Source organism: Leucopleurus acutus (genome assembly GCF_964270905.1).
Source record: "Leucopleurus acutus genome assembly, chromosome: 17".
Classification (NCBI taxonomy): domain Eukaryota; kingdom Metazoa; phylum Chordata; class Mammalia; order Artiodactyla; family Delphinidae; genus Leucopleurus; species Leucopleurus acutus.
This window is the reverse complement of record NC_139159.1, coordinates 22045588-22070958: the sequence shown is the minus strand read 5'-3', so window position 1 is coordinate 22070958 and position 25371 is coordinate 22045588. Positions and strand designations below refer to the sequence as shown.

Here is a 25371-nt window from a genome sequence, read left to right as displayed (position 1 = left end):
TAAGTCGAACCATTGTAATTCGGGGAATGTCTGTATATAAATTTTTGTACAATATATGTGTATATGTGTATGCACATGTATATTTAAAACAGGAATTTAGACTGTTTGCTACGTCTCATCTTAGAAGCGGATTATGCCCAAAATCTATGCCTCAAGCCTTTGGTGAATAGCTAATGAATTCAGTATTCAAACAGGGATTAAAAATATTGATTTGGAAATTCAGGACAAACTTACCACTAAAAATGTTTTACACTTTTTACTGAAAAGTGCATAGTTAGGTACACATGATTAGACTCTACCACCTGAAATAAATTATTGCCTATTTGCCTAGAGTTGTTGATCACCACAAAATCCTCTCTTGTGGACAACTATGGCTTACATATTAAATGGAAGGCTTTAGGCAGTTTTTGTACTTGTTTCCTTAGACCTAAATTGTTCACATAATGATAAAAAGTCAAATAAGAAAAAAATGTAAGATTATGTGCTTTTTAAGCCCAACAAAACTGTTAGCATACTAAAGCTCGTCTGTGTACTAACAGTGCAGTTTTTATAGGCAGGTGTTTCTGGTACTAAAGTTTTCACGTTAATTGAGGCTCTATTTTTGATTTCAGTTTAAAGGTGTTGCTAGTGATTGTATCTACTCAGTAGTGCACATTTATGAATAAGACTCTGGATATTAAAATTCTTACATGTACTCTCTAAATTCATTGAGATTCAGTAAAATAGAAAGATATATACCAAGAAGATTCCTTTGTATATGATGTACAATGGAGTAACAGATTAATTTTCCTTTTTGGACAACTTAATGATATTGATTAACATTAAAAAACTTCAACAGTTACATATTAAAAAAAAAGATTGGGGTACAAGGCAGATAATTAGTAGTATTACCTTTAAAGGCTTTTGTTAGAGGAAGTGAATGTTAACAACTCTTTATAAATTAAAGTTGCCCTCTCCCAGGAACTTCAACACTGTATCAGAAAAAAATAAAATAAAATTGTCAACTACTGCTTTTAAGAAAGGGAACAATTCTCATTTTCTATAACATTACTTCTGAAATCAACACCCTTATTCAACAACCTTGATATCATTTCTGATAATGAGTCAGTGAAAAGAGTGATTAGACAAATGGTACAATTCAGAAAGAAAATAAATGCCAACTGAGTTTTCCCAGGTCATCCAATCAACTCCTTGCAGAGTTAAAAATAGAAGCTAAGACTAATTCCCACAGCTACTGCCAGATCAGAGCCTGACAACTTTGCATTGTGGTAGCTTCAACCTCTCCTGCTACTGGGATTATCTGCATTGAGACGTCTTCCTATGAGGTTCAGTCATTTCAAGGTTTGGTTTAAAACGGAGAGGGGTAGGAAAAGGTTCATAATTTTAGGGAAAATCTGTGGTAATGAGATCTCATTGTAAACTGCTCACGAGAATTAGAAAGATAAAAATTGGAAATATTTACTAACCCTTACTATGTCTCAAACACTGCAGTAAGTTCCCTTTTATGTTATCTTCTTTCATCTTCGCAACAACCCTGTGATTTTCCTGTTTTAAATATCCAGAAACAATTCACAGTGGTTAAGTAACTTACCCTAAGTCATAGAGATTGAAAACAATAGAGGTAGGATTCAAACTAGGTGAGGTTCATAGTTCAAATTCACTTCCTGAAAAACATGATTAGAACATAAATGGTAGCCAAAACTCCCCAAAATAAATTTAAAAATTAAAAGAAAGAGAGAAAGGAGGGGAGGAGGGCCTAGTGATCTGCATACCTTAAAAATAATGTTTAGAACTTTTTGATTGATCTTAAAAATCACCAAAAGCTAGCTGCCTTGGAGCTCTAAGAATAAAATTATTAACAAACTAAACAAAAAACATTGATTTTTATATTCACTCATTTTGAGATCAACCCAATTGCTTTCCTTTCATAACACTGTACTGCCATTTTATTTAATTTTCTATTATATTCATTAAGGGATAATTTAAAGACAAGTATTTTGCCTAACAGGTTAATGATTATTTTTTCTTCTAAACGATGACCAAGATGCCAATCCTCCTCCCCTTATTCAATGGACTAATTAGTGTCAGATCATTTTAGTGTCATATTTAATTTTTGTGGTGAAATAGTGATTTCACAAACCATGTGAAGATGTTACACATCCACTATAACATGCATGCAGGTGGAAAAATTTTTCAACTGATGTAGAGTTTGCTTTCTCTATGATTGTATTCTTCACAATCAATGAGATAGAAAAAGACATAGAGATAAAAGAACTGTTGACTAATATTTTCTTATTAAAATCTGTATCTTGGGCTTCCCTGGTGGTGCAGTGGTTAAGAATCTGTCTGCCAATGCAGGAGACACGAGTTTGAACCCTGGTCTGGGAAGATCCCACATGCCGCAAAACAACTAAGCCCATGCGCCACAACTACTGAGCCTGCGCTCTACAGCCCGTGAGCCACAACTACTGAGCCCCTGTGCCACAACAACTGAAGCCGGCATGCCCTAGAGCCCGTGCTCTGCAAAAAGAGAAGCCACTGCAATGAGAAGCCCGCGCACCACAACGAAGAGTAGCCCCCGCTCCCTGCAACTAGACAAAGCCCATGCACAGCAACAAAGAACCAATGCCGCCAGAAATAAATAAATAAATAAATAAATAAATTACTTTAAAAAATAAATAAAATCTGTATCTTGCATTTTCAATTTTCTAAAAGTTCAAATCCATTGTGGTTGAAAAAAGAAGAGTAATGTCATATGTTTTCTTGTCCTGGGTAAATGGACTGTGCTTGGTGAGTGTCTTTTTTTTTTTTTAATTGCCAAAATTTCTTTTTTATTTTATTTATTTATTTATTATTTATTTAAAACGGTGTGTTAGTTTCTGCTTTATAACAAAGTGAATCAGTTATACATATACATATGTTCCCATATCTCTTCCCTCTTGCGTCTCCCTCCTTCCCACCCCTCTAGTTGGTCACAAAGCACCGAGCTGATCTCCCTGTGCAATGCAGCTTCTTCCCACTAGCTATTTTATGTTTGGTGGTGTATATATGTCCATGCCACTCTCTCACTTTGTCACAGCTTACCCTACCCCCTCCCCATATCCTCAAGTCCATTCTCTAATAGGTCTTTATTCCCATCTTACCCCTAGGTTCGTCATGACATTTTTTTTTTCTTAGATTCCATATATATGTGTTAGCATACAGTATTTGTCTTTCTCTTTCTGACTTACTGGTTGAGTGTCTTGAACTGCTCAAACTTTAAGGTCCATCACCTCTAATTTCCACCTTACCAAAACCTCAGACAAGAAAGGGTAGTGCCATCCATAATTCATTCCCACCACACCTACAAAAATAATCACAAGGAACTTGTGTAGAATACCAATTCTTTTGTATTAGGAAGGCAGTTTTCAAAATTAAATGGTATTGGTTCATTTGGTTGTTTAATAAATACCTTGCAAATGCCTATAATAAAGCCAAATACCAAACTGACCATTTAAGTTGCAGAAATTTTTATGTTCTTGATATTTTACTATTTTAAAGTAACAGTTTACATTTGCGTGCTTACCATAATATATGATACCAATAAGCTCCCTAGAAATCTAAACATTTATAAAATACACCAAATGCTACTGTCTCATGCCTTGCTTTGCAATCCTGGATTGCTTTCTAATATGGAGATGATGTAAGAACTATAATCTAGATATCTCTTCTACGGGATCACCAGCCATGTCTCAACTAACTTTTATCAGTGGAGACTCTCAGTACATACATATTTATTTATTATAAAACTCTTCGGTACTGATCATTAGGTAATTCTGGTAAATGTGGGCGCATAATAATAGTTAAGAATGTCAGCCCCATTTCATTTCAGCTTGATCCACTGCAGGAAAGCACAAATTAGATGAAAGCAATTTCCCCAAGAACAACTCACTTCCTTGAGATGAGAGATAAACTTGGATGAACAATGATTTGTCACAATTTATTTTTGAGGGTAGTGGTTTAAAAAAAGTGTTAATGTAATCTTTTCTGAATGAATCCTTTTAAAAATGCATTAATTCTCCAGTGAATATAGCTTATAATTAAAAACCTATACATATAATTTTACTTTTCTAAATTTTTACATATGACCATATATAACAAATATTGAAATCTTAAAATCTTCGTAATCTTTAAAATTTGATGGCCTTTAAATCTGAATTTGGATTTGGTGAGTCTGACGGATTATTCTTAGTGACTCTATTGGGTACCACCAATTCAGATTCAACATTATTTCTGCAAGTCTCAGAAGCATTAAGTTTTGTCAATGGATAGAGGGTATTAGCATCCTGGTTGTTTTTCACTACATTGAGATTACCAGAGAACCTGAGTGTGAAAGATCATGGAGAGGAGTGTAAGAAATGGCACTAAAGGTATCATTGACTTCTCTCTATTTACTCAGATTCTGCGGTATACAACAGAAGGAACAAGGCAGGTTGTGTTGCTGCTACTGTTGCAATGACCAAGGATCCTCAGTCTCATAGCCATTGCAGTCCATTGTTTAAGATGTGAGCTTGTTGCTGCTTATTCAGGCAAAAGTCAGAATGCTTATTTGTTTTATGTCTGTTTTTTAATGAGGGTTTGATTAGACAGCAATAAAGACAAAAGTAAATAGGAGAAGTGTTTAATAGGTCCCTCCATCCCTATCAACCAAAGAAAAGGTATACCTTAAAATATTGTTGTGAAAGGTCTAGGGTGTGTCTGTCTGTGTTATTGCAACCCTTCACCTTTAAGTAGCTTTTCAAAACTGTGTTATAAACATGTTGCTTCATCCTTGCCCTTTTAGCCTGTTAATGTCTAACTTAAGTAAAGCAGGTTGCAATCCCCAGCAAGTTATCTGTTTCTCCTTTCTTGGACCATGCAAATCAAAACAGTCTTCTTCTAAGGAGGGTAGTGAAAAGTTTTGCCCATTGTGTTCATACTTCAGCTATTCCAACATTCTTTAGTTTAGCTTAAATGAGACATTCTCATCTTTGGGCTTTAATTATTCTGTTTCAAAATAAATTTTAAAAGATACTCTAAAGAGAAACTAAGATTAAAAAAACCAACAAAATAAAATATTTACCATAATGCAGGTACATAAATATGAACTAAAAATAGTTTTAGATTAAAAATTAATCTTTTTTATTTTAAAAATTAATCTAATTAAAATTTCAGATTAAGCTGGATAGAAATGATCCATTGCTGAAGCTTAAAAAAAACTAGCTATAAATGTTACTAGTTTTCTACACTGTTGTTACAAGACTTGACTGACATCCGTGATGTACTCTGTAATATTTTTGAAATGATGAAATGTGTGATCCAGAGACTTGAAATATTTCAATACTTGTGTATAGGAATTTTCTTCCATGAACTAGAAATGAAAAAAGTGAGAATGTTTCCTTGCTCAAATCACATTAAATAGATTCCCTTATATTACTTGCATTCATTTTTAAGATAGTTATAAATGGTTACATAAAATATAGGAATACTATCTGTTGAAGAAGTTTATGGTTTTTATAGTCAATGTATGTATTCAAATTATAAATGTTTCTGCATAATCTCTGACCCAACAATACCATTCCATGCCACTCCAAGAATTCTTCCATCAAAAGTAAAAGCTCCAGCACATAAAGACATGAACCTCTATGCCCATTACCACATTTCTTGAAATCATAAAACTGTTTGGAACTTAATAAATGTTTATCAGTGGGTTTTGGCTGAATTGAAATTATGGCTCACTCATAGTACACATTACTGGGCATCTACTAAAGGTAATATGGTAGTGATATATTCTAGATATTATTAATATAATAGAAACACAATGTACTAAAAGTGTTTTGCAACTAAAAATCACTATACATTGTATGCCTTTAAAAAGGAATGAAATGCTGATACATGCTATAACATGGATGGACTTTGAAAACATTATGTTAAGTGAAAGAAACCAGACACAAAAGGACAAATATTGTATGATTCCACTTATATGAGGTAGTTAGAATAGGTAAATTATAAACCCAGAAAACAGAATAGAGTTAACCAGAGGCTAAGGGGAGGGGAGAAATAAGGGGTTATTGTTTAGTGAGTACAGTTTCTGTTTGGGATAATAAGAAAGGTCTTAAAATGGGTAATGGTAATGGTTGCTCAACATTGTGAATGTACTTAATACCAATAAATGATACACTTAAAAATGGTTAAAATGGTAAATTTTACATTATGGGACATTTTACCAAAATAAAAAATAAAAATATACTATAAAATAAAGTAAAAATTTACCTCATACTAGGCGTATTATGAAGTTTGCATAAAATTGCACTTATTTTAGGAGCTTATATGGTTATTATCATATTTGGGGACATGTAAAGAAAGCAACAGCTTAAGTAGTCATCTTGAGTTCTTTCTCTCCATCTTTCCAACCTGGTTTGTTCTAGATTAATGGTTTTGTCATGCCTCTCTTTGAATACTAGCATCAGTAGGAATGCTAGCTAGTACTGGTTTCCTTAAGTATCAGCTAAAAAATTTAATGTATTTTTATGCTGGTAATTGTTTTAGAACCTGGGAGGGATGTCATTGTTTTCTTAACTTGGCAAAAGCAAATATATTACTGTAGACAGCATTACTAGAAAGAAATAGTAACTTTGAAGTAGACATATGTCCATCCTAAGAAAACTGAATATATTTCAAAGTAGACCACACCACTCAACTGCTGGCAATGTTCTTCTACATACTTGGCAGTATAGTACTCTAAGTCTGAGAACTGTTTCTTTTTTGTAAAAATGGTTTTGATTGGAAAACCCTGAATAAATCATTTGGAATGTGTAACGTTTAGAGCTCCTTCTGGGATTCCTTGAATCAAGGAAATCAATGAATCAAGGTTCTTTGATTCACTCTTCTCCTTGGCACTTGCTTCCTAGTCATCTCAGCAGCCTTTGTGCCAGTGCTAATGAAGAGCTCCCATTTTAGGTCCTAAAGCAGGGAGAACAATAAAAGGAGAACCTCATTTCAAGTACCAGAAATATCTGGGCTATAAAGGACACACATATTGTCAAAGTAAGCCCAGAGTGGGGTGACATCACCAAGGTCATTCCTGGCTCCGCGCCCCCCCGAGGAGGAACAACTAACAATTATTTGGAAACAGGACACTATTTGAGAAGATCCTAGAACATGGAGGTGAGGCTGAAGCACCCCCGTGCACTACAGAGACCAAGACAGACTGCATTAGAAGGGTGAGAGAAGGAGCTACACGTTGACCACATTGTCCCTCCCCCAGGCCAGTGGAGCACCATGGGTGAGGTCTCCCCTGAACCTCTGGTTCCTCCAGTAGGAGAAGAGAACTGGGGGACAGCAAGCACCACCACTAGCATTGGGGTTGCTTTGTGGGAGCCACTGCTCTAATCTGCTCCACTGGGATTGCAGGGGAATCTGCAGGGTTTGACCACTAAAAGTTGGACTGTGATGAAGGGGGAAGGGGCATGCAACAGCCAGCACATGGATTGTGACAGATGGAATTCATACTTGCAGTGCCCAAGTAGTGATCACAACTGGCATCTTTGCTTATCTACAGAGCCAGGTTGGTGGGGCACTACAACCAGGGAACTCAGCGGGGTACAGATCCACCTGATATGCATCTGGCCCTTGAGCCTGGTTTGCCCATACCCAAGGAAAGAGCAGAGTCACAGCCCACCCACTGTGGAGAGTGTCTTCTGGCCATCTGACCAAAAGGGCTGGCAATAAATCCTGGAAGCTATTTGGCCCAGTCGTGCTCCAGCCGCTCCAGCCAAGAGGCAGGCCGCCAGAGCTCATCACTGGCTCTGGTACAAAAAAGAGCCAGTACCAGGTGTGGAGGGATCCTGTATCATGCACAGGCAGGGAGATTAATTCATATCCAAGGCTGAGAGTAGCTCCCAGCTCCTCCTAACTGGGGAGCCTGTTTGAGAAATTAAGAGTAGCCTGCAGTGGCCCCTCCTCATCCCACCCAGGCAGAGGAACTGGGACTAGCCCCATCCCATCTGCTGTGGATGTGCTGTGGCCCATCTGACTAGAAGGATTGGTGACAACTCCTAGAAACTGTGCGGCCCAGCAGTGCTCAAGCCTAGAGAAGGGTAGGCAGAGCTGATAGTCTACAAAGCAAAGCCAGTGGCCTTGTTCAGCCATAGAACGTGGGGTGTGGATCAGCTTGAGTTAAGACAACAAAGAGCTTTACTGGCTTTAGAGCTGCTTCTCCTGCTGCACCCAGGCAGGAAATCTAATTCATAGATTTCTATGAATTAGATGAGAAATCTAACTCATCACTGAATACAGCCTTCAGCATGTCCAACTGGGGAACCTAACCAGAGAACATGGGAAGGTGTACAGCCATTAAACAGCCCTAGATACAGTGGCACTTGAACAGACAGCACAGCCTGTGGCCTCCCCCATCTGCAGGGCAAAACCAGTGTCCTCACCCGACCAGGGAATTAAGTGCACACTCTGGCCTGATTTGGGTTCCCAAACAATGAACTATACAGGCTCTGGGTCCTGTTCAGAGCCAGGTCCTATACAGGCTCTGATTCTCTGCCAGAAAACAATTTCATAGCCCCATCTACTACTACTACTGAATATAATACCCAGTAAAGTCTGGAGGAAGAGCCCAATTACTCAAATATGCAGATACCAATGTAAGGAATCAAGGATCACAAAAATTAGGCAAATATGACACCACCAAAGGAAAGTCATAAAACTCCAATAACTGACCTTAAAAAAATGAAGATCTGTGAACTGTCAAAGAATTCAGAATAATCCTCCTAAGGAAGTTTAGTGAACTACAAGAAAGCACAGACAACTAAGTGAAATTAGGAAAACAATGCATGAACAAGACAAGAAGTTTGACAAGGAAATAGCAACATCAAAAAAACAGAAACACTAGATTTTAAAAATACAATAACTGAACTGAAGAATTCAATAGAAAGTTTCAAAGGTGGATTCGACCATGCAGAAGAAAGAATCAGCAAACTGGAGGACAGGACATTAGAAATTACCCAGTGAAAGGAACAAAAAGGAAAAGAATAAAAAGAGTGAAGAAAGCCTATGGAAATTATGGGACACAATAAACTAAACAATGTTCATGTTATGGGAATTCCAGAAGAAGAAAAGAGAGAGAGAAAGGGGAAAAAAGTATATTTAAAGCAATAATGGATGAAACCTTCCCAAACCTAGGATGAGAAATGGACATCCAGATCCATGAAGCCCAATCAAGCCCAAATAGGTTGAACTCAAATAGGGCTACACTGAGACACATTGCAATTAAATTGTCAAAAGTCAAAAACAAAGAAAGAATTTTAAGACCAGCAAGAGAAAAGAGAGAAGTTACATACAAGGGAACCCTGGGATAATTGGATATTCACATGTAAAAGAATGAAATTGGACCAATATCTTATACCACTCACAAAACTAACTTGAATTGGATTAAAGACTCAAATGTAAGACCTGAAACTATGCAATTGCCAGAAGAAAACATAGGAATAAAGCTCATTACATGGGTTTGGTAATGACTTTTTGGATATGACACTGAAAACACAAATGACAAAATAAAAAATAAACAAATGGAACTACATCAAACTAAAAAGCTTCTGCACAGCAAAGAAAAACAAAAACCAAAAAAAAAATCAACAAAGTGATTGAAAAGACAACCTATAGAATGGGAAAAAAATATTTGTAAACCATATATCTGATAAGGGTTAATGTCCAAAATAAATTAAAAATTCATACAAATAAATAGCAAAAAAAAATTACCCAATTAAAAAATGAGCAAAGGACCTGAATAGACATTTCTCCAAAGAAGACACACAAAAAGCCAACAGGTACATGAAAAGATGCTCAATACCACTAGTCATCAGGGAAATGCACATTAAAACCACACTGAGATATTACCTCACACCTGTTAGAACAGTCATCCTGTTCTCCAACAGTCAGTGGAGAAAAGGGAACCCTTGTGCTGTTGGTGGGATTGTAAATTGGTAAAGCCAGTATGGAAAACAGTATGGAGGATCCTCAAAGATTAAGACTAGAACTACATATATCTAGCAACTCCACTTCTGGGAATATACCCAAAGAAAATGAAAACACTAACTCAAAAAGATATCTGCACCCCCATGTTCATAGCAGCATTATTTATAATAGCCAAGACATGGAAACAACCTAAGTGCCCATTGATGGACAAATGGGTAAAGAGGTTGTTTTATATATTTATAGATATATACATATCATATGTATGTACACACACACACTGAAATATTATTCATCTATAAGAAAACAAAGAAATGTTACCATTTGAGACAACAGAAATGGACCTTGAAGGCTTTATGCTAAGTTAAATAAGTCAGAGAAAGAAAGACAAAACTATATGATCTCACTTATATGTGGAACCTAAAAAAAAAAGAAAACAATCATAGAAAAAGAGATCAGACCTGTGGTTACAGGAGACAGAGGGTCAGCGGAGGGGAAATTGGAGGAAGATGGTCAAAGGTACAAGCTTCCAATTGTAAGATAAATACATACTATGGACATAATGTACAACACGATGACTATAGCTAACACTGATGTGTGATATATAGAAAACTCATTAAGAATAAATTCTAAGCATTCTCTTCACAAAAAAGTATTATTTGATCTCATTTATATAAATTTCTATGTTTGTGTGAGAGAGAAGGACAGAATACAAAAATGCAAAAAGAAAAGTTGTAAAGTACGAAGCTGCTTAGGTTTATATCTCAATCTATAACATAACAATTTGTTTAATTTTAATAGGTACAAAAATAAATATTAAGCATAGAACAAGGAAAAAGAAAAACTGTGCCCAGTGTAGATGTCCTTAAAGCATTTGCAAAGGAGGGCTTTATTAGGTCCGTAATCACCTGCAATTACAGGCAAAATTCTATGTGTGTGTGTTGTGTATGTACTTGGGGAGTGGATGCATAGCCTTTATTGAATTATTAAAGGGGATGTTATGACCCAAAAGTTTAAAAAGCACTGGAAAGCCTGATCACAAAACAATTTTAAACTACTCTGATTATGTTTTTATAGTTTTCCTTCACTCGTTAACACTTCAAAGAACAGCATGTTAATGTGGAAAGAATCTCTGCCATTTAGGTAAGATATCTGCATCTCAGTGTAAAATTAGCATATAGTAGAAGGATGAAATTATACACCATAGATGAAAGTACCTAGCAGAGTACTTTAAAACTAGTACTTATTTATGCAAGACATCTTCCCCTGCTTACTTATTTTCAGTAGAATGAAAGCATACTGAAAGCTGGTACAATGTCTTCTTTAAAGTTTTGTTTTGTAATGCTTACTATGCTGTTTGATGCGGATGAGCCAATATCCACTTAAGGGCATGTAAGCTCACAATAACTTTTGTTGAATATAACTGTTTGAATGTACTTTCACTATATTATTATATAGGGATTTTAAACTAAAATGCACTTGCACACATTATTTAGAGCCTAACTTGGATATTAGAGTAGGTGGATATACACACCCGGAAAATAATAGCTAATTTCTTCACTAAAATCAAATTGCTGAACATCTACTTTGCATATACATAGCTAGGCACTGTATTATGAGTTGCAGGTAATAAAAAGTTGTTAGTCAAAGACTCTGCTCTCTAGGGTTATTTTAGAACAGCAAATCATGTTCAAACTAAAGGATAGACCAAAATAGAAAGTGCCATAGGAATTTAGACAAGGGAGAAACACATCTGAAATGAGAAAGAAGGTGGGTATGGGGAAGGGCTCATGGAAGAGGCAGTGTATGATGTGAGCAAGGTTTCAACGTGCAGCAGGGTGAGTGAAAGGAACAAATGAAGACATATAGTCGTGATATCATGCGGCATAAACTACAAATAAATATCACTTGTTCTAGGCTGGTCATGAGGCAATTTAAGGGGATTAGTGAGAAACTAGATAAAGAGATATCTCTTTATATATTACTTATTAATAGTACTTTTGAACACAAGTATTTAATTAAAAGAAAGAAAAATATGGGGATAAGAGATTAGGAGGTACAAACTATTATTATAAAATGAGCTATAAGGATATATTGCATAGCACAGAAAATATAGCCAATATTTTATAATAACTATAAATGGAGTATATGACTATAACCTTTAAAAATTGTGTCACTATATTTTACACCTGTAACTTATATAATATTACACATCAACTATACTTCAATTAAAAATGCTATTTTAGTGAATAAAACACTAAGCAGTAAAATTTTAAAAAAAGAACTTAGAAGAGAACTTAAAAATAAAGACCGAAAGAACAGGTTGAAACAGCGCAGAAATCTGGCAATTAAGAGGCCATTGATAACTTTCAAAACAGTACTTTTTCTACCCATTCTCAGTGGAGGCAAAACCTTATTAATCCTACTATTTCTTTTTCTGTTTTTCAAAATCTCAGGATAAGTCTGTTTCAATTGTAGCTAATGGCAGTAATGCAGCACCAGAAAATGCCTTTTGTAAGGAGAGGACAACTTTGAATCCTATGTCAGTACTCAAGTCTTAAATGACTGATAACACTGTCCACCCACCAGACTAAATGTTTTTTTTTTTACGTGATTGGAAAGCAACAGATAGATTTCAATTCTATTTTGTCAAATCTACAAAAAAGTTCCTACAGTTCATTTAGCATCTAATAGCGTACATCCTTCTATTTGGTATTACTCCTCCTTAACACGGGGCAATTAATTTTTCCTTTCTCTGGGAAACGTTTTTAAAAAAGGAAATACAGTCAAAAATCAGTTTCAGTTAGGAAATCATACAACTATTTCTACCTAGGGCTTTGAATTTAGAAACTTTCCTCAGAAATTGTTTAAATAAAACGAAGTCCAAATTCAGAAATACCTTAAATTTAATTATCTTAGTTGCACTAAAATAACAAATTATATTTTCTATCTTGTTTTCTTTCTTCCCCAGAAGGTTTCTCCAACCCTAATCCATAACTTAATGCATTCATCTCACCTATAAAATCACTGGCAGGTATGATGCCAGCTTTGGCGGCTCCAGTCCCCTAATCATGACCCATTTCTTGCCAAAGAATTCCGTTTCTTCAGAAACCAAGTAACAGACATTTCAATTTCTAACCTTCATTAGCATATTTTCATGTACTAATACTCAACATAAAAACACCTTTTAAAATTACAGAAATTTTTACTGTACTTAAGATCAATTGCACTAACCTGTATTTCATAAACCTTGGGCTACTTTCTTAAAAACGAATTATTATTTTAATATGTTTTTCACTTATTATTCAGAATAATTATTCATATAATTAAATATTTTACAATTAGGTAAGAAAGGTGGAAAATAGTCTTGCTATTCTTGTTCTTTGTTCTCTCTTCTAGTTGGTGTGCCTGAGTCAAAATTTTAGAATACTGAAAATTCAATATTTCAAACCCAAACCACATTTAAAGATAATAAAAACAACCAGCCAAAAAAATTTCAGTCCAGAGGTTTGCATGGTCCGGGGAACAGTTCTTTGAGTGGGCCATTTGGAGTGGGATTTGCCCACCCCCCTCCACTCCTTCTGCCTCATGTACTGAAGATAGAGACAAAGAAACCAACTCAAATCTTTCCAAAGTGTATTTATAAATAGAGAATTTGTAATCAGAGAAACAATAATGATATATAATAGAAGTAACATGATTTTTCAGAACCAGTATCTTGTTCTAAAAGCAATATTTAAAAAAGAAGGTGAGAAGGTTAGCTATAAACCCTGGCCCTCTTTTTCATTGATCTCCTGTTTTAATTTGTTAAAATAAAACCCATGGCCTTTTGAGTCAAACTGTCTCTTTAATTTCAGATTTAAAGATAACAAATCTCTTTTTAAATGGAATATTGGCACACAGACACCACACAGTCTGGCTTATTGCAACTGTTCTCTGTTGGTGAAGTGGCACATTTGCTATCCCCACCATAGCAATCTTCACCATTTCACAGAATATCATTCAATTGTACATACCTAGGTGGGCAACAAGAATGGGCACTTGAGCTCAGCAGCAAGGCGTTTGTGGGGAAATCCTAGGTCAGAACCCCTAAAAGGGGAGACTAACTTGAGGATGCCCAAATAACCTGAGGTTTACCTTGGCCACCTCCCCTGGCTTTCTGACTGTCTGTGGGAAAAGCCTCTCTGGAAACTCTTTTGAGGTTCTTGGGGGAATCCTAGGACAAACACACTGCTTGCTTTTGCAGGAGGACTTGCCCCATACCCTACCTAGGTTGTGAGACACCTAGCTGGACTAAAAAAGCTTCCAGAAAAACGGGATAGACTGACATTCGCATTTCTACTTCCACCTATTCTTATGCACATGGAGCAAAATATGTAGGTATATCCCTCTTTCTCACACCCCAACTGATTCTGCTGTCCTCCAAACCCATCTGGTAGCTGCAGTGACTACAATGAAGGGAGTTATCGGAAACCATGTTGGTACTGGGCTTAAAGGATTTTTCATGCCATGCATTTTGGGGAAGAACATAGATAATAGTCCAAACGTGGTATAAGGCAATGCCCTTTCTGGGTCCTTGAAAAATCAGTCACGGAACAGAGGTGGTGGACAGGAGCTGACAAGAGCTGGCTTGTTAATGGGCACAGCATCCCCGGGGTGGGGGGAGAAATCAATGAAATGATTGACAAGAGAAGATGGTAAATGAAGGGAGAAGTGGGGACAAGTGCTGCTGAACTCCAGGAGGTAAGTTTCTCCTCTAATTTGAGATTCTTTCTAAAGGTTCAGTATTGAAGTGGGTGTTTGACGTTGAAATGTGCAGACCCATTCTGATAACTGGAAAGGGAGAAGACTGAGGAAGGCAAAAGGAGAGGGAAGATTTCCGATTACTTCTCCAGGCTGCTGACAAGAACCTGCTGCTCGCAAACCAGAAATTAACCAAGCGAAGGTTGAAGGTAGCAACGTAAAAGTGCAACTCAAATTATTTTACATTCTGAATCCTCTTCAATATCTAAGCGAGTGTGGCATAGCAATGGTTGATTATTTTAAGATTACAGAGGCTGACCGCCTTCTTTGTTTGCCCAGTAACACCGCTCCTCCAATAATCTCGAGCACTTGGCTGATTAACATTTCAGTTCCAGTTGTTGCTCCTTTTCCCATTGCAGAAGGCGGCAGGGATATTCCCCGTCTTCCCTCTGTATTACAAAACCCATTACTAACCAAGCAGAAAGCACCGCGCAGTGTAGCCGAGGCTAATAATAGCCGGGCTGCTTACCTTCTCCGGAGGGATCGAATCAGCGCATGTCCCCGGCGCCGGCTGCCCCGGGGCCGCAGTGCCGCCGCGCCGGGTCTGTGCGTGGTCAGCTCGGCCGGCCCCCACCCCACCTGCCAGCTGCAGCAGCTGCTCCCGCCGCCGAGCTCCGGCCGCATGAAGTCATCCCCCGCGCCGGGCCGGATCGCCACATTCCGCGCCAGCCGCGGGGGGAGAGAGACCTCTCCCGGCTGCGGGGACCGGCTCCTGGAAACTGCGCTCAATGATCGCTACCCTTCCCGGTTGTAGGGTTATTTTCTAGGAATGCTTTTACAGAAGAAGCGTCGCCGGCTGGTGGACCGAGAGAGAAGAGCCAGAGTGACTTTCTCTGCAGAGCTCCTTTCCTCTGAGCGCTCCCCTGTCACTCCCGCGGCATGGACAGCTCCATTCCGCTGTGTGGGTTTTCCACCCTCTTCATCTTCCTTATCTGTATTGTTCATTTCGCTGAATTTGAGAGTGGGATTAGCTTTTAAAATATCATTCAAACACTCCGAAAATATTTTAAATTGGCAACTAGTTTTTCTAAGCCCCTTGTAGCAAGCTCCACTTTCTCCCAACACACGCACACACACACACACATACACACACACAGTTACTCGCACGTACACACCCAGCCAAACCACTCACAATTATGAAAGCTGGGACCTCTCGCCCTCTTGCCTACGTAATGGAACAGGAAACTCCCAAAGGAGTGGGGAAGTAGGACCGGCTAGCGAAAGCACTCGAGGAAAGAGAGAGGGGTCGCCCCAAGATTTTGTTGCTGTTTAGTGGTGTCCTTAGTGGACAGATGTTCCCCCTCTAACCCCCTGGCCCCACCCCAAGTGGAATGGCTGGTCTGGTGACAGCTGTAACATTTGGAAACAAAGAAGCTGAAGCCACATTAACAGATGGCTGCATCTCTTTCTTTCCCGAAGGATTTATCAGAATTGGCTTTAGGAATAATATTAGCATATACGTATATAATAAGCCCTTTCCTTCTCTCTTTAAATTGGCACCGGCTATTAACAGGTTTCTCACTCTCTCTCATCTTCCTCCCTCCCTCCCTCTCCTAAGCTGACCAGATCATCAGCTTCCGGACTTAAGGGGGAAAAAAGGCCAAGGATGTGCTCTCTTTACAGTTGAACCAGGGTTGAGCCATTCCCAAGTAGAGAGGCTCTTTGACACTAGGGTTCTCTGTGAGTGAACTTCTCACATTCAGCTTGCTTTTGGAATTGCCCATCACTAGGTCCAGGCCAGTTTTATCCTTGGATTTCTCCAGCAACCTAAACAGTATAATTACACAAGCCCAAGGCAGTACTTTTAATCTAGGAAGAGTTCCCAACTCTCTGTTTAGCAGTTCCAAAATTAGGAGGTAGTGTAGCAAACAGTTTCAACAAGGCTCAGTAAGAATTCTTGACCCTAGAATGCGGGCTTTTTAAAAGCTGGAACAACCTAATTCATCTCTCTGAGTTTCACTTTCATAAAATTAGACCTCACGAAAGAGCAGGGGATTCTTAATATGTATCAAAGTGTATGTGGAATCTGGATGGGAATATTATATCTTTAATTTCACTAACCTCTAACTGGAATTTAGTATTTAACATTTGCTTTAAATCTAAATGCAGACAACAAACCACAATAATATTAGGCGTACCTGTGACTATATAACCAGCAGACGTCACAGACAATTTCCTAAGGCAGTTTTTATAGATACCTCAAAGTATCACTACTCTGATGTTACAATCAAATCATCATTACCTTTTTTGTTTTATCTAATAGGCTATATATATTTTAGAATGGTTTTAGATATACAGAAAAATTAAGGGGATAATACAGAGTTCTTATATATCTCATTCCCAATTTCCTCTATTATTGACACCATACACTAATGTGGTACCTTTTTTACAATTAATGAGCCAATATTAATACAATAATATTAACCAGAGTCTGTACTTTATTCAGATTTCCTTGGCTTTTGCCTAGTGTCCTTAATTCCGTTTCAGGCTTCCATCCAGGACACCACATTACATTTAGTTATCAAGCCCCCTTAGGCTCCTCTGGGCTGTGGTAGTTTCTCAGGCTTTTCTTGTTTTTGATAACCTTGACAGTTTTTTTTTTAAATTTATTTATTTTATTTATTTATTTTTGGCTGTGTTGGGTGTTCATTGCTGCGTGCGGGCTTTCTCTAGTTGTGGAGAGCGGGGGTTACTCTTCGTTGCAGTGTGCGGGCCTCTCATTGCAGTGGCCTTTCTCGTTGTGGAGCACGGGCTGTAGGTGAGTGGGTCTCCGTAGTTGCAGCACATGGGCTCAGTAGTTGTGGCTCACGGGCTCTAGAGCGCAAGCTCAGTAGTTGTGGCACATGGGCTTAGTTCCTCCCTGGCATGTGGGATCTTCCCAGGCCAGGGCTCGAACCCGTGTCCCCTGCATCAGCAGGTGGACTCTCAACCACTGCGCCACCAGGGAAGCCCTAACCTTGACAGTTTTGAGGAGCAGTGATCAAGTGTTTTGTAGCATACCTCACTAATGTAATCTGTCCAATGCTTTTCTCATGGTAAGACTGGGATTATGGTTTATTGGGAGGACAACCAGATAAAGTGCCTTTTTTATAACATCATATCAAGGATACATGCTGTCAACGTGATTTGACTGTTGATGTTGACCTTGATAACCTGGCTGAGGTAGTGTCTCAGATTTCTCCACTGTAAAGTTACTCCTCCACCCCTTCCACACTACACCTGTTGGAAGGAAGTCACTATGTGAAGCACAAACCCAAAGAGTGGAGAGTTATGCTCCACCTCCTTGAGGACAGAGTATGTACATAAAGTATTTGGAATTCTTCTGCACAGAATTGTCTATTTTCCCCTAAATATTAATTTATTCAATTATTGATATTTATTTATATCAGTATAGACTCATGGATATCTATTTTATCCTTTGCGTTATAATCCAATACTACTTTATTTTGTTGTTTGAATTGTTCCAGCTTTGGCCATTGGGAGCTTTAGCTTTTGACGCCTGTGCTCCTTTGACATACTCCCTTTGGGGTGTGTGAGTTTGTGTGTGTGTGTGTATCTGTGTGTATATGTGTTTAGCATGCATGTTTGTGTGTGTGTTTAACACTTCCTGACTTTCTGGTACCACAAGATGCTCCAGGCTCAATTTGTGTATTTCCTGCCCCAGTCCTAGAATCAGTCATTTCTCTGAGGAGCCCTGATTCCTTTTATTGGAGAGTAGTAATAGAAACCAAGATCTGGGCTCTAGATGTGCTGTTGCTAATGGTGTAGTATTTGATTAGGCTCTCTTAACTGAGAGAACAAAGAAATATATATGTATACTAACCCATGAATATACACATATCAGTAAATATTCCTATATATAACTATCTATATCTATATTGAACTGAGTGTATACTGATGTCTGCAACTATAATCCGTTAATGCTGAGATTATTTTAGCTTTCTCCTCTTGTTTATCTGTAAATTCATACTTCAATATTGAGAAATGTGGCTACCACCATCCACCATCTATTTATTTAATTGTTCAATTTCAGCACACATGTATCAGAATTGTTAACCCATCACCCCAACATCACTATTTTTAAGTATAGTAGTTAATAGAGTCTCTGTTATATCTTGTTATTTAATGAGTTTAAATACCCATTCGTTTCTATATCACAAATTTGGTTTTTAAAATATTCTAATGACTGCATTTAAAACATAGTAACTAGTTCCTTTTGAGATTCTATGTATTATATTTTATGAATTTAAAAGTGTTATTTTAAGACTATTTAAATGGGCTACTCCATATTGTCAAAGGGATCCACAAAAAGGTTAGGATCTCAACCTCACAAAGATTACTGTCAGTTTATAATGAGATGATGTGAAATTGTCTGGTGCAAATGTTGGGAGCTCATGCTTGATAAGTGTTAGCTTTGCCCACTTGGGCAGGCTTCTTTCTCCTTTAAAGTTCTAAATACCTTGGAAGAGAGAACATGCTAAACCTTATGGTTAATAATTTATAATTTAGTGGAAGGATTTGCTAGGTATCAGTGTTGGAGGTAAAAGTCCATATAAGGTTGACGGAGGATGAGAAAAAGACAAGATGACCCTGAAGGTCAGGGGTTTTGTAGTTGAACAGACTGGGGATTGGATCCTTCCATTCACAGCCTGACTCTGTCTCATTTTTGAAATAAGGAGAACAATGGCTATTATATAGGCTTGTCCTTAAGAGTGAAAGTAGATGTTCAATCTTTTCTTTCAATTTGTTTGAGACAGTGGGGATTAAGTGTGGCGATTTGGGACAGTTACATAACATATTGGATTGTCCTTCCTTGTATAGTTTTCACTCTGTGAAGCCAGACTCACTGGAGGTATAGATAGTTTCTCATGATAATTCAGGCTCCTTCATCCATGAAAGTACTCTTGCCAGATGCTTTTTACTCATGGAAGACAATCAGTGTTGATGGTGCTTGGGAAAAAACAAAGATTAAAGATATTAAATGGCAGGAATTAACTGCTTCAGATACTATACCATGGCGAGAGACATAGGGGAAATAGAAAGACAAAAAGTGAACTGAGAAATGTCTTACATCAACATGTACGGTTTGAATCTATCTGCTTGGAACTTGGCATACACCAGTATGCCAGATGATTTAATTTAATGAACAGTGGCTAGGGTGAGGTGAAATAGATCAGTTTTTTAATCTATGACTTTTCGTTGAACAACCCTTTTTTAAAAAACAATCTTCGGATCAGGACTTTGAGGTCCGCAGTAATTCCTTTTTGATTTTCTGGAATTAGAGATCAAATGGCCTCATGATATCATGGGTCCGCAAAGGACAATATGAAAACCTGAGCCAGAGGCCCTGGGTGCCTGAAGCTGTCAGCATTAGAACCACTCCTTTGGGTTAAGGAGTCCTTCCAGAAAGGACTCATTTAAATGCAAATATACTATCAGGAGGGGTAACCATGTATCCAGTATCTGATTAGCAGCCATTAACAATTTAGCAGAGATTAGCTTCTCAGATTTATTATGGAGAGGAGTTGTCAGGGTGATTTGGCCCAGGCATCTGTCATCCACTGACTGCCAGGTCTCCTGCCCTCTTTACTACATAGGGGTCTGCCTAAAGCCGGGAACTTAGTTTACTAGGAAAGAATTGGGCACTCACTGCATGACAATCAATATTGTTTTACATAATTTTGAGTTATGAGAAGGGTAGGAGGAGAATCTCTATAATAATAGTACCTTTGTGTGTGTGTGTGTGTGTGTGTGTGTGTGTGTGTGTGTGTGGTCTGCTCAGCTTAGGTTGATTAATCATACTCTACAGAAATCTTAAAATTTTATGATAAACATCTACCCTTTCAATGAGGCCAGAAAGTATATCATGTAAAATATGCACAAATGTAGTCCAGGGATGGCAAAGCTATAGTAATAGAAATAGAATTGCGTTCAAGTAATTATAGCTGGACTAAAAATTTCCTGCATTAATATGAAAGCATGGATACAAGAGTACAAGAAAATGATCATTCATATGAAGATTGATATTGAATATCTGTAACAGAAATAGGAAAATGGAAGAAGGGAAATGACTACAAACAGAACAGTAACTGTTTCTTTAGACATCGCTAAGAATTCACCTTGTTTCTACTGGTAAGGAGTTGACATATAATACCAGAGCTATATAATACAGGTAGTATTCTGTAATTGGAAGTCTAGATTTAATTGCAAAATGTATGTTTACTTAAGTGAGATGCTTGGAAAAGGCATATGGTACATTCAATAGTGTGGTGTAAGTAATTCTCAAATAAACCCTTTTTAAAAAAAATCATCGTGTGAAAGTCATGAAATAAAACAATGTACTTAGGCATTGCTCTTTAAATTTTTTAACCTTAAATTTTTAAAGAATCTAAGAAAACCAAAAAATCCCTTCTGGAGAAAGGTATACTTTGAATAAAGCTTTTGTATTGTAATGAATAGATTATTAAATAGTAGTTATAAAGAATTATGTCTCTATAATTATTCATTTTTTTATAAAAATGAATATTCAACTTTTCAAATCAAATTTAAGCTAATAAGAAGAGGAAATTTAAATCTGATTAAAAAGTAAGTTTCAGTGAACTGTGTTTGGTCATCAGGCAAGTTGATGTTCATCCATTCAGCAGATATTGATGGAGTGTCTAATATGTGCAGCTGTTCTAGGCACTAGAGTGCTAGGCTCTAGGAGTGAACAAGTAAATCTCTTCTTTATGGATCTTATGTTCCAGTGAAAGGAGACCACCATAAATACATAAATATAGCATGTTAGTTAGTGGAGGGACCATGAAGGAGCAGTGTAATGATGCAAGGTTTAGGGAAAGTATATAGGGTGGTCAGGGAACATCTGAGCAGAGATTTGAAAGTATGGGAGCAAACCGTATGAATACACTGAAAAAGAGGCTTGGTGTATGCAGGTGGGTGGGCTTATACTTTATGTGTTCCAGAGACTAGGAGGTTTGTTTGTAGTGAAATGATCAAAGGGGAAATTTTTAGAAGATAAGGTTAGAAAGCTAGGTTAGCGAAAAATCCTTTAGGGTCTTTTAGGTGATGGTCAAGAGAGAACTTTAGAGGGTTAAGAATTTGTTTTTGGACGTACTAAATTTGTGATGGCATATGTGGACATATGAAGTAGACAACTGGATATACTAGGCTGAAATTCGACAGCAAGTGATTATCATGGCTGTAGATGAAAATCGGTAAATAATCATGGTATTTAAAGTCTTTAGATTTAAAGATGAAATCACTTTATAAGTAGGTGTAGGCAGAGAATACATGACGTTGAAGGACTGAGCCAGGAGACACTCCATTATCTAGAGGATTCGGCAAAGGATATAAGAAGTGAGCAGGGACATGAGAGGAATTGTCTCATGAGCCAAGTGGTAGGTGTTAGAAGGAAGAGGGAGTTATTATTAATCCTACTGGTAGATTAAGATGAGAACTGATAATTTAATATAGGACTTGGTAACATATAATAGATATCACTAATAACCTTAAGAAGAATAGTTTCTATGTAGTGGAGAGGGCAAAAATAGGTAAGTGGGAGATAAGGAAATGAAACATTAAGCAGAGCTATATTTTTTGAGTAGTTTTACTATAAAGAGGAGCAGAGCAATGGGGCAAAGATTAGAATTGGATATGGGAAGAAAGAAAGAATTTTTCCCTTTAAGATGGGATGTATTAGATCTTTGCATGCTAATGAAAGCATCTGGTAGAGAGCAAATAATGGAAGATACAGGGAAGAGGTGACACAGTAGAAGAGAAATCCCTGATTAGGCAAGAAGGGAGGTATCCAGTGCAGAGTAGAGGGTTCGGCCTTAGAACAGAGGACAAACATTTCTTCTGCCAAAGGAAGATGGCAGGCAGAACATGTGGTTTCAGATAGATCGAGATAGGATGGTAGACTTGGTGTTTGGAGTTCACGGATATTCTGTTTTGATCCCTCCTGTATTCTCAGTGAAATAGGAAGCAGCTGAGAATTTAGAGGAAGACATGTTATAGATGTAAAGAAAGGGCAGTTATGAAATTATTCTCTAGGACAGAAGAAAAGAGAATTGATTAAGCGATCAGTTTTCTAGTAAGTACTAAGAGTTCACATGGGGTAAAATGATTATGAATTTAAATGAGGCAAATTAGAAAGGTTGCTCATTTTTTTCTCCAGCCATGTTTAGTTGTTTGGCCCAGATGCTGAATTGGCATAAGTTCTATTTCACTAGGGCTGGCATTTTGCACTGCCAATATGACTGAGAGTGAGGGCCAAGGGACTTCACAGTGTCTATGCAAAAGAGTGATTCTAATGACAGACCATGGGCTCTAATCAGGGTAAGCAGAGAACTGAGGAATTATGCCTTGAGCACTACATTTGATTTTAACTGTATGTTGGAACACAAAACTGAAAATCTTGACTGATAATGGTATGGTAAGAGCAAACACAGCTAGAACCTCCACATTTCACTCTGTTACACAGGAATTATCCATGTTTCTTTCAGCTGAATTCCTGTCTGTAATTTCTTGATCCTTAATTCAGTGACATTATCTGAGGTGAGGTATGCATTTTTGATAAAGTCTTTCAGAAATGCATTTTACAAGACTAATTTTAATTTTAAAGTTGTTAGACTAGAAATAAGTTTAAGAGAGCTTGCAATGTTTTCAAGTGTTTTTCTTTTCTCTAAAGAGACATTAGTTTGACTATTACACCTAGCTCCATCCTTCAGGTGTTCTTCCTCTGGCACTGAAAATAGGAGTAAAATGTAAAAATTAAACAAACATATTACCTTCAAACAGATATGTATCACTGTTTTCTTTCTAATATGGGCCAAATCTTGCTATTGACACCATGTCCATTTTTTTCCCAGCGTAACTAGTTTATTACTAGTTTTCCCTTCATTGTGTGTATGAGACATGTTTGCCCCCTCATGGATGAATCTGGAACTGTCACCATGAACTTTTTCTTGTGTTTATTAGGGAAAAATAGACTGAAAGTATAGATATTGTGGTCAATGGGAATTATTTTTGAAGGAAATGTTGAGGCTGACGAAAAGAGGTTGAAATCACTAGATGTTTAACCTTCTTCCATTAGTTTCAGAACTTGGGATTATGTTAAGAACCACAATTTAACTGAATCTGGAAGAAGATGAGAGTCAAAAAAGTTTAAATTTTGACATCCTTTTAAAATATGAGAACACAGGGCTTCCCTGATGGCGCAGTCATTGGGGTCCGCCTGCCGATGCAGGGGACACGGGTTCGTGCCCTGGTTTGGGAGGGTCCCACGTGCCGCAGAGCGGCTGGGCCCGTGAGCCATGGCCTCTGAGCCTGCGCGTCTGGAGCCTGTGCTCCGCAACGGGAGAGGCCACAACAGTGAGAGGCCCGCGTACCGCAAAAATAAAATAAAATGAGAACACAGAATTGTGAAGAAAGCTAGTCTCACTCTTATTTAAATATTAAAATGCTTAATGTTTGTAACTTAACTCAGAAGGATGAGATGGCTTTTCTTAAATTAGTTTAAGATTATATAAATATAAATAAAGGAAAACCTGCCATTGATTCATCTTCACCTGTTACATACAGAATTATACAAGTTATGAGAAAGTCCATTCTTAGGACGGTGTGAACAACAATGAATCTGACTTTCCCTTAAGTGTTCTCCCTAATTTTCTAGAAAAAATAACTTCAATGTGCTGAATTAGACATTTATGACTTATTTGCTTGTCACTGTTTTAGTTTCTAGGAATAAGACCCAGTTTCTTTCCTCAAAAGAGTTGCAAGTTGATATAGAGACAAAAATTGCAATAAAGCGTAATAAATTCCACTGCAGAAGTTTGTACTTGATATAAATTAATATAACTGCAAGCAATGAATTTTAAGTTCATTCTAGATGAGTGGTTCAGAATAGCTTCATAGAGGAGAAGACCTGGGCTGTCTTGGGAGATGTTTAAACGGATAAGGAGTGCAGCCGGAGGTGGGAAGGCAAAGGCAGTGGAGCCTTAGAACGCAAATGTTCACAGACATGATCTTGTGGTTTATTCACGATTCTTACCGACCTGATAAGGACACATGCTGGTAGCTTCATCATCATCATCGTCACCATCATCATCATCACCATCATGTTAATAAAGAATGGATATTTTTGCCAGGTAGTCAAACAAGCTCTTTACATGTAGCACCTAGATGTTTTCTACCATCCATCTTATGAGTTCAATCATTGTAATTATTCTCATTTTTCACATACAAAAATGAAGACTTAGAGAGATTAAGTAATTTGTTCAAATCTTGGTGTGCGCCCTTTCAACTCCATGCTCTGTACCTCTGTGCTTAAGAGGCTAGGATGATTTGCCCATATTAAGGGCTCAAATATTGGTTGATAAGTATAATAATCTCATAAAAGTTAAAGTGAAGTAATCTGCTTTGATGTTTATGACGCAGTCTGGTGAATGCACTTAAATGCCAATAGATGAATAATAAAAGTTAGAAACACACACAAAATAGAGAATAAAAATTCATATATGTATGTCTGTTGGGAACAAAAAATCCTTTTGAATGTCTAACTTCTTAGTA

At 37.5% G+C, this 25371-nt stretch overlaps 1 protein-coding gene across 2 annotated transcripts in view; it reads right to left on the bottom strand.

Annotated features, from left to right (window-relative positions):
- Positions 1 to 15404, bottom strand: part of PKIA (cAMP-dependent protein kinase inhibitor alpha) — a 95610-nt gene extending 80206 nt beyond the window's left edge. The window contains exon 1 of one of the 2 annotated variants that reach the window (XM_082858673.1): positions 15272 to 15404. The gene's annotated coding sequence lies outside the window, so the exon portion shown is untranslated. The remainder of the gene's footprint in view (positions 1 to 15271) is intronic. The other variant, XM_082858674.1, reaches the window with a different exon arrangement.
- Between the last annotated feature and the right edge of the window lie 9967 nt (positions 15405 to 25371).